At 34.6% G+C, this 18,283-nt stretch overlaps 1 protein-coding gene across 2 annotated transcripts in view; it reads right to left on the bottom strand.

Moving 5' to 3' along the window:
* LOC150092658 (four-jointed box protein 1-like) overlaps window positions 1–17,543 on the bottom strand; it is a 68,047-nt gene extending 50,504 nt beyond the window's left edge. For both annotated transcript variants that reach the window (XM_090414625.1, XM_090414626.1), the window contains exon 1: window positions 16,682–17,543. The gene's annotated coding sequence lies outside the window, so the exon portion shown is untranslated. The remainder of the gene's footprint in view (window positions 1–16,681) is intronic.
* Window positions 17,544–18,283: the final 740 nt, after the last annotated feature.

Here is an 18,283-nt window from a genome sequence, read left to right on the forward strand (position 1 = left end):
ACACGAAAAGCACAGAAGTCATAGAAGACTTAAGATGAAAGACCTCGTGATCTAAGGATCCGAAAATCTTTTACAATGGGAACTTTATGTTCCAAACAGGGCCACCCACGTAGGGCAGGTTTAAGGCAAGGATCAACTCGGTGAACTGACTATCATCCACCTTTCCATTAAGCTGAAAAGGAAAAAATAAAATAAAAAAGGGTCACTTCTATTCTGTTATTCGAGATAGATGTGGAAGTTGACTACACACTGTGCATTACTGTGAATAAGATGCTGAAAGAAAGAATAACAAAGGAACATATAATCCAGCGGTTTGCTTGAACTAAGTTAGCTTCAAATCCAGCGTGAATTGCAGAATGAGTTGGACGTTACGAAATCCCAATATTCATTGTTGCGTTATGGTTACCATGACAACAGCTTTCTCAATGTTACATTTGAAGGTTGAGGATTACAGTCATTAGTACCGAGTACCGAGTATTAGTACCGAGTAACTACGTGGTACAAAAGAGACAAAAAAAAAAAAAACTACGCTTTTAAGCGTTTCGTAGAGAGTATGTGTTATGTGACATTTGTTTGGAAAAGCGGCAATACAAGAACGTGACTTGAATGAGGAAATAGATTCAGGGCGGACCGTGTAAACACGCGAAGCAAATTCAATTAAACGCTCGGGTGACAGAAGAGATGTGTCCAGGGTGTCTACATGCAATAAACATTGGATTTTCACATGGTGACTTTTTTTTTTCGTTCAGTACATTCTAAAGAAATGTCAATAAACGACATTCCCACCACCCCATCCTCTATAGGGATGTAGAAAACGAAACGTTCTTTTCAACTGATGTCCAAGTAAGAAAAAAAAATACAAAAAGACATTCCGATGATTAAATCAAGGACATTAAAATGGATAGAAAAGAAACAGCTGTGACCAATCGATATCTAAATGTACACGACCGGTCAAAAAAAAAAAAAAAAAAAAATGCTCACTTTTTCCTTGAGAAAATCTTCACATTAATTGTGATTATTATTAATGAGAGGAAGATGTTTCTAAGGGAAGATTGCGATAACGTTTGGGGGGAGAGAAGGAAGCCAGTTAGTAAGAGAACGGGACAGGTGACGTCATCCCAGTGGACCAGAAGCGAATGATAAGAACGGTGTAGACACACTTATCTCTGGTCCCTTCCTTTAATGGCAAACGATAAGGAGAGCAACCTTCTCTGACGTCTGCCTACTGCTTGTAATGCTGTCACATTGACACTTAGGTGACGCCGACAAACGATGCTGTGATCCCAACTGTCATCGGGACTGACGGGTTGGCTCTTTGTTTCCAGTACCATTTCTACCACTGCACGCTAGAAATGATCAAATTCGGGTATCTGAGAAGAGAAGGGCAGTTGAATACATTGGATGTGTATTCAGCACGTGCGTGTCGCCTCAGGGATGGGTAAGGGTTGGTAGAACAGTCGGCTCTAATAAATGTCGGGTATTAGGGGTTAGTGGTCTCTCTACACCGTTATTTCTAGAGTTAGGATTGCCAACAATAAAAATAATATTTATTTATTTATTGATAAAAAAGAGGAAAAAATACGGCGATTAAGTTTGTTTCTTACGGTCTTATAACATTGGACAAAACTAAATAATATTCAAACACTTTTAATTATTAATTAATATGAATATTATTATTTTATTTTAAGTTCATATAGTGGATTATTTTCAACACTTGTCTCTCTATATAATAAAATACTTCGGTTTGTTTTTAAGTTCAAGGGGGATTGTGATATTTCCATGTGTCCTTGACAACGACCATTTACGTCATCAAGAGCGAAATAGGCGAGTTGTGCTTAGCTCAGTAGTAAGATGGTCACCTCTACTTCCAAACACTCTGCATTGAGTACAAATTAGCACACAAATGGGAAAACGGAGCTGTTAACTGGTGTGTGTGTATAATAGTAACTTTGCAAAACAGAAGTCGTAAATATACGTTTAAATCTCATAAATTTAATTTAAATAATACTTCACAATAAGTTTTATTTTTATTTTCGTGTGTATTTTACCCTAACTTAAACAAACAACAATTTACACATGAATTAACTTTACTACCTGCTTTCGCAGTTGAGTTCGCATCAAGTTGCCCTTAGTATGTTTAAAGCTCGTCTCCTAGGAAGATGTAAAATTGTTGGCCATCTAAGCAATTGTTTGTTGAATATATTAGGAAGATATTATGTATTAGAAGTATATTAGGAAGCGTACATAGTCGATTGATAATCCTACGTGGAGATCAATGAAACAGTGAATAATTCCCGATTAACTTGCAATCTTTACACAATAAATTTTAATTAACAGCGCCCTCTACTCTCAAAAATTTTCAATATATTTTGCAAAAATTTTTGAAAAGTACTAAAGTTATAAAGCCATTGAATTATGTCTGTTAACTGCGTGTTCTATTGGTGGGGTTGTCTGTTTTGCAAGTCGAAAGACTTGAATATCTACGAGGGAAAAAACCTATCTAGGTTTTGCGAGAAACATCGGAAGGGCATCGCCGTTTTAGCTACGAAGAGCCGTTGATAAAATGAGAAATAAAATACAAAAAAAAATAACTGGAAAATGAAGGAAAAGAGAAAAAAAAGTTCAACAAAAGCGAGAGAGAGAGAGAGAGAGAGAAATGAAAAATGAACTGAAAGAGTCTTTTAGAAAGATAAAAGGTGACGCCTATTAATTTTTTCTCCTTTTTTCGACATTTGAGTCATTTTTCTTTTTTTCCATTTACTGTTGAGACTGCAGAAGAAAATCAAGTGTGCCGACACGAACTTTAACGAGCCTCGAACCCCCCTCTGGATACAACCAACAGCGCCGAATTAAGCCAACTGGCTAAGGTGTGCAATTATGGTGTTCCTGTATGCCGCACAAGTTCTCCACCGTCTGCTCTGACTTCCCCCAATTGGTGATGCCAGTCACGCTTTAGCTTGGAAAAGAATCACGTCCCTTTTTCTCGCCCTAGGTCTGGAGGAGGGTAGCTACTGAACATAAGTTACGAGTAAAGAGAAACAGAGAAGGCAGTTGAAAATGAATGAGGAGTAGAAAAGCATGAAGGGCATAATCATTGTAAGTTATATTATAGTGCACTATATGCATGTGCAGTAGACTCCATGTGATTTCACTGTTTTGCGTTATAAATGATTTTAGCACCATTTACAAGAATTTTACTTTTTTTTGTTGTTGGAAATTAAGATTATTATTTGTTTTGTAAATCAGCATTTACTTTTATTAAAATTCTGTCAATTGGTACTTCATATAAAAGAAAGTTAAATAAATAGGCGCCCTCCAAGAAGACACATTTAAGTAAATGGGAGCCTTATATAAAGAAATTTAAAAAATAGGTGCCTTATAGGAAGACATTTAAGTAAATAGAAGCTTTATATGTTTAAAAAATAGGTTTAAAAAATAGATGCCTTATATGAAGACATTTAAGTAAATAAGAAAATGAACACATTTAAGTAAATAGGAGCCTTATATGAAGATATTTAAGTAAATAGGAGCCTTATATGAAGACATTTAAGTAAATAGGAGCGTTATGAAGACATTTAAAAAATAGGTGCCTTATAGAAAGACATTTAAGTAAATAGGAGCTTTATATGTTTAAAAAATAGGTTTAAAAAATAGATGCCTTATATGAAGACATTTAAGTAAATAAGAAAATGAACACATTTAAGTAAATAAGAAAATGAACACATTTAAGTAAATAAGAAAATGAACACATTTAAGTAAATAGGAGCCTTATATGAAGATGTTTAAGTAAATAGGAGCCTTATATGAAGACATTTAAGTAAATAGGAGCTTTATATGTTTACAAAATAGGTTTAAAAAATAGGTTTAAAAAATAGGTGCCTTATATGAAGACATTTAAGTAAATAAGAAAATGAACACATTTAAGTAAATAGAGCCATATTGAAGACATTTAAGTAAATAAACTGTTATATGAAGACATTTAAAAAATAGGTGCCTAATAGGAAGACATTTAAGTAAATAGGAGCTTTATATGTTTAAAAAATAGGTGCCCTATATGAAGACATTTAAGTAAATAAGAAAATGAACACATTTAAGTAAATAGAGACCTTATATAAAGACATTTAAGTAAATAGGAGTTATATGAAGACATTTAAAAAATAGGTGCCTTATAGGAAGACATTTAAGTAAATAGGAGCGTTATATGTTTAAAAAATAGGTTTAAAAATAGGTGCCTTATATGAAGACATTTAAAAAATAGGTGCCTTGTGTGAAGACATTTAAACAAATAGGAGCCTTATATAAAGCTCCTATTTACTTAAATAGAAGCTATTAAAATATAGGTGCCTTATTTAAAAAATAGGAGCCTTATATGAAGACATTTAAGTAAATAGGAGCGTTATATGAAGACATTTAAAAAATAGGTGCCTTATAGGAAGACATTTAAGTAAATAGGAGCTTTATATGTTTAAAAAATAGGTTTAAAAATAGGTGCCTTATATGAAGACATTTAAAAAATAGGTGCCTTGTATGAAGGCATTTAAACAAATAGGAGCCTTATATAAAGCTCCTATTTACTTAAATAGAAGCTATTAAAATATAGGTGCCTTATTTAAAAAATAGGAGCCTTATATGAAGACATTTAAGTAAATAGGAGCTTTATATGTTTAAAAAATAGGTTTAAAAAATAGATGCCTTATATGAAGACATTTAAGTAAATAAGAAAATTAACACATTTAAGTAAATAGGAGCCTTATATTAAGACATTTAAGTAAATAGGAGCTTTATATGTTTAAAAAATAGGTTTAAAAAATAGGTGTCTTATAGGAAGACATTTAAGTAAATAGGAGCTTTATATGTTTAAAAAATAGGTTTAAAAATAGGTGCCCTATATGAAGACATTTAAGTAAATAAGAAAATGAACACATTTATGTAAATTGGAGCCTTATATGAAGACATTTAAGTAAATAGGAGTTATATGAAGACATTTTATGTCTTCATATAACTCCTGTTTATATGAAAAAATAGGTGCCTTATATGAAGACATTTAAGTAAATAAGAAAATTAACACATTTAAGTAAATAGGAGCCTTATATTAAGACATTTAAGTAAATAGGAGCTTTATATGTTTAAAAAATAGGTATATAAAATAGGTGCCTTATAGGAAGACATTAAGTAAATAGGAGCTTTATATGTTTAAAAAATAGGTTTAAAAATAGGTGCCCTATATGAAGACATTTAAGTAAATAAGAAAATGAACACATTTAAGTAAATTGGAGCCTTATATGAAGACATTTAAGTAAATAGGAGTTATATGAAGACATTTAAAAAATAGGTGCCTTATAGGAAGACATTTAAGTAAATAGGAGCTTTATATGTTTAAAAAATAGGTTTAAAAAATATGAGTCTTATATGAAGACATTTAAAAAATAGGTGCCTTATATGAAGATGTTTAAGTAAACAGGAGCCTTCGAAAGAGACATTTAAGTAAATATGAACCTTATATGAAGATATTTAAGTAAATTGGGGTCTTATATGACAACATTTAATTAAATAGGAGTCTTATATGAAGACATTTAAGTAAATAGGAGCCTTCTTTAAGTGCAGTTTAGTAAAACGGAGCCTTTTATAATTGTCTTTTATTAATTTCGTCCTTCCTTAACTTCACGCTGAGGCAACTCCCACTTGTTCATCCTAATTCTAAAATGGATTTCCAATAATACATAGTCGATAATACAACCATCTAAAGAAATCACAAAATAGACCTTTCCCCCTGTCTACTACTTGTGTGATGTACACAAGCTCCTCTTTCTTTCCTTCCAAATCTCAAACCTTTCCTAACCACCAATTTTGTTATCCAAACTTTTCTTTCCCCGAGGCCAGCTGGCAGTGGAAACCATTTGACCTACACGGGCATTCTTTCGCTAGAGAGGTCAAAGCGGGGAGAGAGAAAAGGGGAAAAGATGCATTTTCCTTTTGGGCATGTTTTGTAAAGAAAGAAAATTGCTGCAACACAATTTAAATAGAAGGGAGTTTGGGTGTTCTCCAGTTACTTTCTTCCTGCAGTGCGTGTCACAAGAATGAAAATGTCGAACAGAAATAGAGAAAGAAATAGAAGAAAGAAAGATTAAAGAAAAAGTGACGAGAACGTAAAAGAAAGAGAAAAATAATGGTGAAATTAATGAAAGAATAAGATTCATTTTTTCAAACAATATTTAAAAAAAAAACATTCAAAACTTATTCTACCTAACTTCGTTGATCGAAGTTTGATAGAATAAGTTTTATTTTAACTCACTTCTTCTCTAAGAAGTGAGCTAAATGGCCACTTAAATCCTTCCTGCATTCTTTGTTTTATGGAGATCTTTACGACCCAACATGGAAACAAGATGGCCGCTTCCCTGAAATACTAAAAGGTCTCTACGTCGAACTTTTAACTTTGTAGAAACTACTACAGAATTTTCTGTCTAAACGACCAGGTAGAATGCTGAGTAAAAAATCGAGGTCAAGGAATTACTTGCTCCAATAAAGACGAAAACGTTGATGTTGACGGTTGTAACCTTTGAACTACATGTCTATGGCAACTACAATTCAGTCTCTACGTTAACCTATGGCAATTGAAATACGCACTGCAAGGTTTACTATCTTCTCAGAATTATTAAAAATGTATTTGATATCGTGATAAAGTCTCTTTTTAGGCTACCGGAAAACTGTAAATTGGCGATATTTTAACATAAACACATATTTAAAATTAAAATTTATCTTTAAACAATTGGTATGTGGTTTTCAGTAGATCTTATTCCCCTACTTCTACTCTCTTGCTTTAATATGTAATCAAAATTACTAAACAAAGTAATATGTAATTGAAGTGTGATCTTTATTGACTCTTTCCATCCATTATTCATTTAACACAAAGCTAATTTGATAAAGTTATTCGTAAACAGTAAAATTTTACTAACCTTAGATGTTTGATTCACAAGAGGTTTTGAAAAGTAGTGCCTGCTGACTTCACCATTTCACACGAGTAATAAACAACCCTGCCCCCCACGTGAAGCGAAGCTTTTGCTGTAAACAGCAAGGATTGAATTAAACTAACTGGAAAATCGGATGCTGTAAATATATTTTATTCAAAACGAACCTTATTAACCTCTGGTGTTGTTTACTGCAAGCAATTATAAGATTGTCTTGCAAACTGCAGGCGTACATGGACGCATAGATATATTTACATGAGTTAATAGTGTGACAAAATTATATAAAAATCTGTTTGTTTGTTTTTTTTTTTGCAGAATTCATCAGATTATGATTATGATCTCATGAATTCTGCAAAAGCATTTCAACTATTCGCGAGAAATGTACCTGCATACAATTTTATCAACAAACCACTTCAAAGTGATTTGGTGATAAATGAATTTCAAGTGCTTTCAAACACAGATGTCGCTAGTAGCAACTGACTGTACTTGATAACATGGAGAAATATCTTACAAGTGTGATATTTCTACTGCCGTGTAAATTTATCTATTCGAAAGTTTTTCTTTCTTTTTCTCGTATCGAACTGTTGCGATTTTAATTCCACTCGGCTTCGTTAAGGCGCTACTGAAGAGGCAGGCGTCAGTCGATCGCTCTTCGTCATACTTACACGAGCCTGAACGTAAAACGGAAGCATCCATCACCCAAATCCGGAAGTCCGTTTTCTGTGCACACAAAGGAACCGTTCGCAAACCTCGTTGTTCACAACTCTTACAAAGGAAGCAGAGCACATTAGAAATGCTCGTGCTGTCGTTAAAAGTTTCAAAAACACGGAAACACTCCGCGACTGGGATAAAATGCTTGCCAGCTAATGAGATTTTAGATAAAATGTTCCGCTGTCAGGAAGAATTTCAATTTCGTCCGGAACTGGTGGACATTTTAAAGGGAAAGAGACTCTCATGCATGAGATGGTTTCTGTCTGTGCTAAGGATGGCTAGAATTTAAAGCGGAACGCAGGAAAAAAAGAGAAAGACTGAAAGAGAATGGTTACTAATGTTCATTTAAGACATGAGCCTCGAGTAAGTGACAGCATCATTTCTCAGACTGCCACATTTTTAGGTTTAAAGGGTCGCCCAAAAACCCTTAATCTATTAAACGCCCCCGCACAAGTAGATAAGAGACAGGACGCCATCTTTCATGCTTAACTAGACCATCCCCACATTTAAAAGTCCACCCTGGGCAAAAGGCGCGCAGTCTCATAGCAACTGAGGTCCTGTCGCTTCCTGAAGTGTTATTCGAAGTCGTTGCTCCCAAACTGCCGTATCGGACCGTCGCAAGTAATTGGCGACAGAATAGAATGGATCCTAAGTAGATAATCAGGTTAGAGAAGAAATGCTTGGAGAGAGAGAGACAGAAATAGCAAGAAGATGTACTTTAGCCACGATAAATTAGAAGGGGTTTTACTGTCCCTCATGATTACTTTTCTCTAGTAGGGGTTTGTGCGAGATTTAATTTTAGGACGGAGTCTAACTTATACACTGTTCTGTAGAAGGAGCATGTTCATGAAATAGCCTATTTTGGTACTTACAGATAAAAGAAACAATGCACCATTTTATGCACTTTCGGCTCAAGGTCATGACCATTGGAACTCAATGAGCACTGAAGATCAATAAAAAACTATTACGCTTTTAAAATTTAAGAGAGAGAGAGATACTCTTTAGTAAACCATATACAAGATGTACGCAGCAGCATTCTTTTTGTTTTCTTTTCCTGTAACAGTATTGAATGCGTGGTCATCAGTATCCTTCCAAGAACTGATAGTCAAATAATAACGTGTAGCATTAATGTTATTCGATATACATTTTGAATTACATGATACAGTCGATTAGTTATGAAGCAACTAAATCAAGATGAGTGAACTACGTCTTCTCTGCCTAGCTTAGAAAACCAAAACTACCATTTTATTATGAGACCAGTAGTTTCTGTAGTTGAATAGTCATAATAAATGTTCCTTTTAATTATTCAAATTAAGTGGATATTGAATCCAATATTATTTCAATGCCGAATAGAGAGAGAAACTATAAAAGTTTCGGCAGATCCAAGCGTAAGTAAACCTTTCATGACAGGGGTAACTCGTAGTAAAGGTGGGGTAAGCTCTGATCACTATCCTTAGTATTTCCCATAATGTAAAACACATCTCCTACCGGACATGCATGATGTTATACATTATGGGGGGATCACCACCCAGACCGGTTTCGACCTTCCATTGAGGTCTCATCAGTGGGAGCCAGACACAGATGTTTACTTTATTTACTTTTACATCTGGGTCTGACTCCAAGTGATGAGACCTCAAAAAAGTCGAAACCTGTCTGGGTAGTGACCCCCCCCCCATAATGTATAACATCATACATGTCCGCTAGGAGATGTTTTATATTATGGGAAATACTAAGGATAGTGATCAGAGCTTAACCCACTTTTACTACGAGTTGCCCCTGTCATGAAAGGTTTAGATCCGCCGAAACTTATATTCGGAATGAAACTCTTGTAGCTTTTCTATTCGGCTTTGAAATAATGTTGGATTCAATATCCACTTAATTTGAATATTTTGCATCGCCGAAGTGAAGGGTTTTTTGGCTTTCCTTTTGATGTTTTATTTCACAATTATTATTAAAAATTATATTATATATATTATATATAATATATAGCTGAAGAGACGTCCTTATAAGGACTGGCTTAAAGGGGCGAAGCAATAATGCTTTTCATCTTCCCCACTATCTGTAGAGGACAGTATAGGGATAAAGTGTTATTGATCAATTTAAAGCTCTGATCATGGCAGGAGGGTAACAACAATAACCGAGCCTTAGTTAGAACTTCATTGGCTACAGCATTGCCATCCATTACCCTCCAAAGGTATTAGGATTGATGAATCCAATCGGTGATGAATACCACCAAATATTATCTTTCTTATCGGTGATTGATGAATGAATCAATCACCTCATCTCCAGTCTGAAAAGACGTAATAAATGTTTCTTTTAATGTATTACTATTATTATTAAAAATGTATGGTGTTTTAATAGTTTTTAATTTATTTTAAATAAATTAAATTAATCTAAATAAAAATTTTGTTGTATAACAATTCTTTTAAGAAACATTGTTTTATATATAAAATATAATTTTTATTCTAAACTGTTAGATTATGTTATATTAGTTATATAACATAATGTAATATTATGTTATCATAAAATATATATTATGATAACATAAAACATAACATAAAATATATAAAAATAAAATAGTTATATTATGTTATAATAAAATTTAATAGCGGACTCAATGTCATGAATAAATCGCTATTAGCAAATCGCTTATTTTTTGTCAGCTGTTAAAAGTACCCTGTATCGCGCATTCTACCATAAAGAATAGAAATAATGTGACCGCTCAAAAATTTAATAAAACATTTTTTGTAACATGTCTTTGGCATAAGCTTTTACGAGATTCTTAAGAACATGAAATCATTTTTCGCTGTTTTTAGCATCATCTTTAATGGTGCCATTATCTGGCTGACTACATGCTTAGTTCTTTTTCATAAATTGTGTAACCCAACCCACTAGCATTATTTATACGAGCACTTAAAAAACTTTAATGCCTTGTGTGTTTTTCTTAAACTTTTTATCGTCACTTTTAGAATTATTTGTTGAATGTCAATGTTTTTAACAAATCTTGGCTATTGCAGATTTTTGAATTTTATCTACGACATAAAAAGGTGTGGGAGAAGACGCAATCATTTCATTTTTATGGTTATGGTCCATTAATGAAAAAGTAATTACAATTTTAAATATATCTGCAGCGAATTAATATTCGTTGCTTTTGCGTACTTAATGAAATATCATTTGAAAAATTAACTGCGAATTCATTTCATTAAATGGAAAATCAAGAAAATGGAGTAACTGTATTTTATTTCAAAGCATTTTTTATTGATAATCGGTAATAAAAAAACAAGTTCGTGTTTATAAGATATTTAAATAATATATATATATATATATATGTAAATTTTAAACTAAATTTAACTATAAGAATTAAATGAAATAATAACCAAAAAACTTAAATTAAATTAGAGATTTATAAAGATAAGTAAAACTTAAATTAAGTTAAAGATTTATAATGACACATTTTTTTATCACATATATTGTTGATATGATTGACTAAATATAAATAAAGTTCCTGTTCTATACGCGGATTTGAGTTTTGAAAAGAATTTAATCGACCGTGAGATGCGGTGATTAATACCCTTGGAGGGTAATGGATGGCAATGCTGTAGCCAATGAAGTTCTAACTGAGGCTCGGTTATTACTGTTACCCTCTTGCCATGATAAGAGCTTTTCATCTTCCCCGTTATCTGTAACGGGGAAGATGAAAAGCATTCTTGCTTTGCCCCTTTAAGCCAGTCCTTATAAGGACTATAAGAATTCGAGTTTTGTTAGGAAGAAGAAATTACCCTGGGAGGGTAAAGGATCTGTAGCCAATGAAGTTCTAACTGAAGCTCGGCTATTGCTGTTACCCTCCTACCATGATCAGAGCTTTAATAGCTCATAACACCTTATCCTTACACTGTCCTCTAAAGATAACGGGGAAGATGAAAAGCATTCTTGCTTCGTCCCTTTAAACCAGTCCTTATAAGGATTTGAATTTTGGTTTATCTAAACCAAGACTAGATAGATATCTGATGTTTGTCGATGTCAATCTCAACTACATTCACCAAGTAATGCCATCCCTAGCTTTGTCAAAAAAAAAAAAAAAAAAAAAAAAATATATATATATATATATAACAAATGTTTAAAAATATGCAAAAGGCTTAGGCTTTTTTGTATAATAACCAAATCAGAGATAAACGTCACACTGAGGAGTATTACAACATAAAAAAGTTTCTTGGAAATACAAATTGTGAATCGCAGTCTTTCACTGCGTCGAAAATCCCGTAAAATATGGGACGGTATTGACGCTGAACTTTTCGCCTGTTAATAAATAGCCGCATTTCTACGTCTCTCGATAACAAACGGTAAAAAAAAAAATAATTTTTCTTCATCTTGCTAAAAAAATCTGATGTCTTTTCATTATTTTATGTTAAGGTTAATCATTTCTCTCTCTCCAGAGAGTATCAAAACATCGAAAACGTTGTTTCAATGCTAATAAAACATGTTTGGCAAAAATAAAACTTCAATAATGGTATGTTACATTAGTAAAGAAATGAGAACATATTCCGTGGTCTTAGCGGTCACATTTTATTGCTGGAATATTAGTCCTGATATTAGGAAACAAAGAACTAGATTGCATTAGAGTGACATCTGGTGGCAGTCATCAAAATGCGAAAAATTATTTATTTTAATTATCTTTGAAACTTAGTACCGGATTAAAGTATAGAAACGTTAGATAGGTCTCTGAATTATTAGTTACCATAGTAACGTATTAGTTGAACACGTTTTCATTGAAGTGGTAAATTAAAACAACAGTGAAATTGCGTGCTGCATCAATGAGCAATCCAAGAAATTACCAGAAATGAAGGATATTTCCTTTAGAGAAGCAAAATTACGATGGCAAACACTAATACAATAATGACCAGTGAATGCCACAGCTGCATTCTGTCTCTCGATCCTCCTCCTCCCGCTCTTTCTCCTTCTAGAAAACGACAAGTGTGACTTCTGTAGAAAAGCGATCCATCGATCAACTCATCACACTGATCTCATTTACACAAGGAGATGCTTCCTTTTAATTACAGAACTTTGTTAATTAAACGAACAGGATGTGTAAGCATTGACCCTGGTACACCAAACTGGTCTGTCTTATTCCGAGAGCAAATGCACTAAAAATTGCATTTCCTTTGAAATCGTTGACTTTCTAAAACAATTAAAAATCGTTTGCAAATGCCGGAAATTAAATACTGTTTGGATTAAGACGATGAGACTGCTCAAACACAAAATAAAAGCTAATTATAACAAAAAAAGAAATAAGTTGAGAGTATATTATACACAGAATACAACATTTTTTCTAGAAAAGAAGACACTATATACAGTCGAGCATCAGCTGCACTAGTGACTATTCCAAGCACTTATCTTCATACCTTTTTTCTCTTTCCCGTGTGATTTTCTTGAAACATCATCTATCTCAACTTCTTGACATCTCTGGATATACTTACCAGATCTTTGGCAACCCGGTAGCTACTTATAAAGCGAAATATCAATCCATCTTCTCGGTTAAATCCCTTAACGTTCCAGTTGCTAAAATATTTCATTTTTTTTTTTTTTTAAAAAACGTTTTCTGTACACTGTTCTCCATTGCGCAGTCTCTGTACGTCCTGGAATTCGCTTCAGGAACAGGTGTTTTGAGCCATTTGTTTTTCCCATCTTGCATCTTGCATGTTTCCTACTGCACATTGAATTTCTAATGTTCTCTAAATGTAAATCTTGGCGTGTTTGCTTTGCTACTCATCAAAAGAGTTGGCAGATGGAGGGAAGAGTTAGAAGATTGTAATATAAAAAAAAAACAGGAAATGAAAAGTGTGGAAGCATATGAATGTCCTGTAGCTATAGACACATCATGAATTTTGACCTTTTAGTTTTTCAAGAACGAATCGACAAAATATTTTGGCTTGTTGTCAATTATTTGGAAATATATTTTAATTTATCTTTTAAATGTAAAACTATTATTAATTTATTTTATTAATTAAAAATTGTCTTGTATTCCCTTAAAGCATATATGGTTTATTTTGTCCCTTCAGGGAAACAACATTCCAAGTGTTGAACGTGTCACAGGATTAAGATTGAGTTTGTAATGCAAGCTGGCGCATTAAAATTTTTTAAAGATGTAATAGATTAAATTATATTCAAACAAAATATTTAATTTAAGTTTTCATAAATTTAAATTTTCATACAATTTTTAAATAAATATTTCATACACCTTTAATTTTTCTATATTCAGCAATTATACTTAATGATAACACAGATATGTTATCATTAATAATTTATGGATGTCTCAATAATATGTTTAATTTAAATTTATGGAAGGTGGAATTCCAGAGGGTAACGCTGTAGTCCTGTACAATACTCTGAAATAAAGAGCGATCAATGGAGCTGAGTTACAAGAGGAGTGAAAATTCTTAATAAACAAAGATTACAGACGATTGAAGAAGTGGAAAAATTGTTGCTGATTTGCTTAATCGAGAAACAGTTACCTGCTGAGTGTTTCTAATGCTGTAATTTGTGAAAAAGCGAGGCGATTACATGATGACCTGTTAAAGAAAAACCCTGGTACTAGTGCTGATACTGATGTGTTCAAAGCTAGTAGAGGGTGGTTCGAGAAATTTAAGAGGAGAATTGGCTTACATATGTGGTTAGGCATGGGAAGGCTGCGAATCTGAACCAAGAAGCAGCTGAGAAATATGTGCAAGAATTTAGTGATTCTGTAAAGGCTGAGGGTTTTCTTACCCAACAAGTGTTCAACTGTGATGAAACCGGCCTATTTTGGAAAAATTGCCAAAGAGGACCTACATCACTAAGGAGGAAAAAGCATTGCCAGGACACAAGCCGATGAAGGACAGGCTGACTCTTTTGCTATGAGGAAATGCAAATTGGATACTTCAAGGTCAAGCCATTGCTTGTGTACCACTCTGAGAATCCGAGGGTGTTTAAGAAAAATAACGTGATGAAAAGTAAATTGTCTGTTATGTGGAGGACTGTGAGATGCGGTGATTAATACCTTTGGAGGGTAATGCTGTACCAATGAAGTTTAACTGAGGTTCGGCTGTTGCTGTTGCCTCCCCCCCCCTGGGGCGCTGAGATTCGAGAGTTTTGAGTTCGCTCTCTTAAGGTTTTTGCCTTAAGGGAGCAATTTGAGTCTCCGAGGAAAGTGTTCTCCGGCACGGCCCGCTGAGGGGCTTTGTCGGTGAATGCTTTTCTTCGGAATATGAGCGGTTCTGCTCGGTGGTGGCGTGTGGGTGGAAGGCCATCACTGAGTGGAGCCAACTCTGAGATGGACGGTCTTTTGCCCACGATTGAGTGGCCTAGGGATCGTCCGAATTTTTAGAGACGGCTTTACCTTTACATACATACGGCAATGCTGTAGCTAATGAAGCTCTAACTGAGGCTTGGCTATTGCCGTTACCCAGCCAAGACCAAAGCTTATAACTCAATAATACCCCATCCATACATTTTTTTCTACAGTTAACGGGGAATATGAAAAGCATTCTTGCTTCACCTACTAGCAAAAAAAAAAAAAAAAAAAAAAAAAATTATTTGTCAGAAAGAGAAAGCTTCGTATGCATAATTAGTATTTTTTTCTAAAATTATGTATATATCAAAAACACTTTTTTTTTCAGTAGTATTTAGATTGAAATGTCCATGCCTTTATAATTGCATAGTTTCTCTCCCTGTATACATATGTTACTTTCCAGTTTTGAGCTAGAAGAAACGTTACACATACTTTGCATAATAAATTTCTTAGAAATGAAGGTGTAATCTATATTTAAAAATTTTAATTTATTTTTTATATTGTTTTTAATAAAAATGTGAAGAAAATTTTAAGTATTAATAAAAAATTTTAAATAAATTATTATACACCTTTAATATTTCTATATTATTTTGTTATAATTAAACTACATGCAAGTGTAACGAAATTATGGATTGATTCATCCAATCCAATACCCTTGGAGGGTAATGGATGGCAATGCTGTAGCCAGTGAAGTTCTAACTGAGGCTCGGCTATTGCTTGTTACCCTCCTGCCATGATCAGAGCTTTAATAGCTCAATACCACCTTATCCCTACACTGTCATCTACAGATAACGGGGAATATGAAAAGCATTCTTGCTTCGCCCCTTTAAGCCAGTCCTTATAAGGACTATAAGGATAACGAAATTATGTATTATATAAATATTATATAAATAGGACCGTGAGATGCGGTGATTCCCTTTGAGGGTAATGGATAAAAATGCTGTAGCCAATGAAGTTTTAACTGAGGCTCGGCTATTGCTTTTACCCTCCTGCCATGATCAGAGCTTTAATAGCCCCAAAACATCTTATCCCTACACTGTCCTCTAGGGATAGCGAGGAAGATGAAAAGCATTCTTGCTTCGCCCTTTAAGCCAGTCCTTATAAGGACTGTTAACGAAATTATAATGAAATTATATTATATTATATTATAGGTTTCTTAAAGCTGCTTGTGCAATCGTATTTTTTTTTTATAAAGATGAAGACAAATTTTAAATAAAAAATTAACCTAAACCAACGTATAGTAAGTAACCAGAATAGGATCGAAATAGATTACTTAATGAGATTATTAGGATTTTTTTAGGCAATCGCTAAGTTCAAAATTCCTTTTTATATCACTGGGTCCTTCACAGCTACACTATAATTTGTAAGAATTGGTTGGAAACAGCATTAAGCTGGAATTTAAATCGGAAAAGTGAATTTAAATTTAAATCACAGAAAATAATAGTAATTCATTGAATAAACGAATCTTAGAAGAGAGACAGCGGACAGATTATAATGGTAAAGTAACTGTCACAAAATTTGAATCTATTCACACGATCAGTTTCTTTTCTCTTTTTTTTATGGTTTATTGAAAGCAGTTCTGTTTCCCCATGAAGGCACGACCTTTGGTGGAATCGCGTGGGGGTGTATTAGAACAGGGTAAATTTCCACGAAAACGCTTGGAAAAGAGAAAGACACTTACCTGGGTGCTGAGGCAGTTTAACTTCCAGATGATACGGACGGTGGACGAATCGTTAACGAACAGTACTCGATTCAGCACCGACCTTCGCACAACGAAAGCCGATCAAATAAAAGTCGTCAGAGAGGGTCCATTAGCCGATCTTTTATTTCGCAGTCCCTATAGTAAACAGAACAGTGAGTGACCAATTGTTCGAATAGTCGACTGCTGGCAACCGATCCACATTCTCTATGGCCGTATCTCAGAGCTAAGCCTAACGGTCGAGAGGATCTTCTTGCGTATAAAGTACACACGTGATCATGCTTGATGATGATCCACAGATCGCAACAATCGTAGGGGGGGTGAGAGGAAGATATGACACGTTTTCTGTTTTCCACTGTTTCAACAAAGCTACGTTGTCTTAGCAACAGCACGCCAGATCGTCAACAGCGACACTGGCACAGCGCACGAGACCGTGTGCGTCTTCACTCCAGAAGTCCCGCGCTCTCGCTCCTGCAGTCTCCGCCTAGGGCGTCTGCGAGCGGCAGAAACTCGCGTCACGTGTTCGACTCCACGAAGTATTCGCTGGAAGACCCCTCGCTGTTTCCTGCCTTTCATAGGCTCCCTCTGTTCTCCTATCCCCTCCTCCCCCCAGGGGTTGCCGGCCCACCATTTGATTAAACGAGCAAGACCAAGAGAGGGAGGAGAGAGTATGCCGTGGAGACTGCTGCTGGGGGCAAAGATCTTTCTAGTAGTCAAGGCAAGCTATAAAAGACGGAACCGGGGAAAAAAAAAAAAAAAAAAAAAAACGTTCGCCTGTCAGGAAAGGAGAATAAACGACAGTAGAAAGGTGTGTCGTGTTGAGAGTGTAAAGGTACAACACCGCTGTTTAAACATGCGGCCCGCTTACGGCTTCGGGAGGCAAACTTTCAAACGAATCTGTGCCTCAAGGTACTTTTCGATAAAAATTTATGAACCTTTTCCAGGGTTCGACATTAACTTCCCCTACACCCCTTAGAGAATAAGGGGAGCAGGGGAAAATGAAAGCAAGCTGTAAAAAAAAAAAAAGAACTCTGTACAGCAGCCGTTACTGAACCAATGAAAATTGTAAACAACATCCTAGTGATAGGATACATGTCGTTCCCCCGACAGGACATTATCTGGACAACACCACAACATCCGTTTCTTAAATCACCGAACTGTTTGACTAGTGCAAGTGAAGGGAGACTTTTTCTGAAGCTTCTGACAAAGCAATGAGTTTATAACTAGTCTGATGACCAGTGACCGTAATAGACTCTGTTACGAGACACGCCAAACCTGACATTATGTTCGGTGTTACTTTAATTTGCTACTGGAGTACAATAGACAATGACAGGGCCCTTCTGTAAGCAACAACACCTGGCGGATGTTGATGAAAATTTTAGACTCTCTCTCTCTCTCTCTTTCTGTTAAATTAAAACACTTTATCCCAATGAAGCCGAGACAGACAGATCAATACTCACCCAAGGCAACCGTTTTGTTCTTGCGTCTATTCAATATTGCTTCTTGGCTCTCATTTGGATGCATACAATCGCTGTTTTACTGAAGTACCTAAACAAATAACTAAAACTCATTTTATTCGTTGTA

The sequence above is a fragment of the Typopeltis vanoorti genome, chromosome 25 (assembly GCF_054136105.1).
Source record: "Typopeltis vanoorti isolate ZY-2024b chromosome 25, IOZ_Tvanoo_1.0, whole genome shotgun sequence".
Lineage (NCBI taxonomy): Eukaryota > Metazoa > Arthropoda > Arachnida > Uropygi > Thelyphonidae > Typopeltis > Typopeltis vanoorti.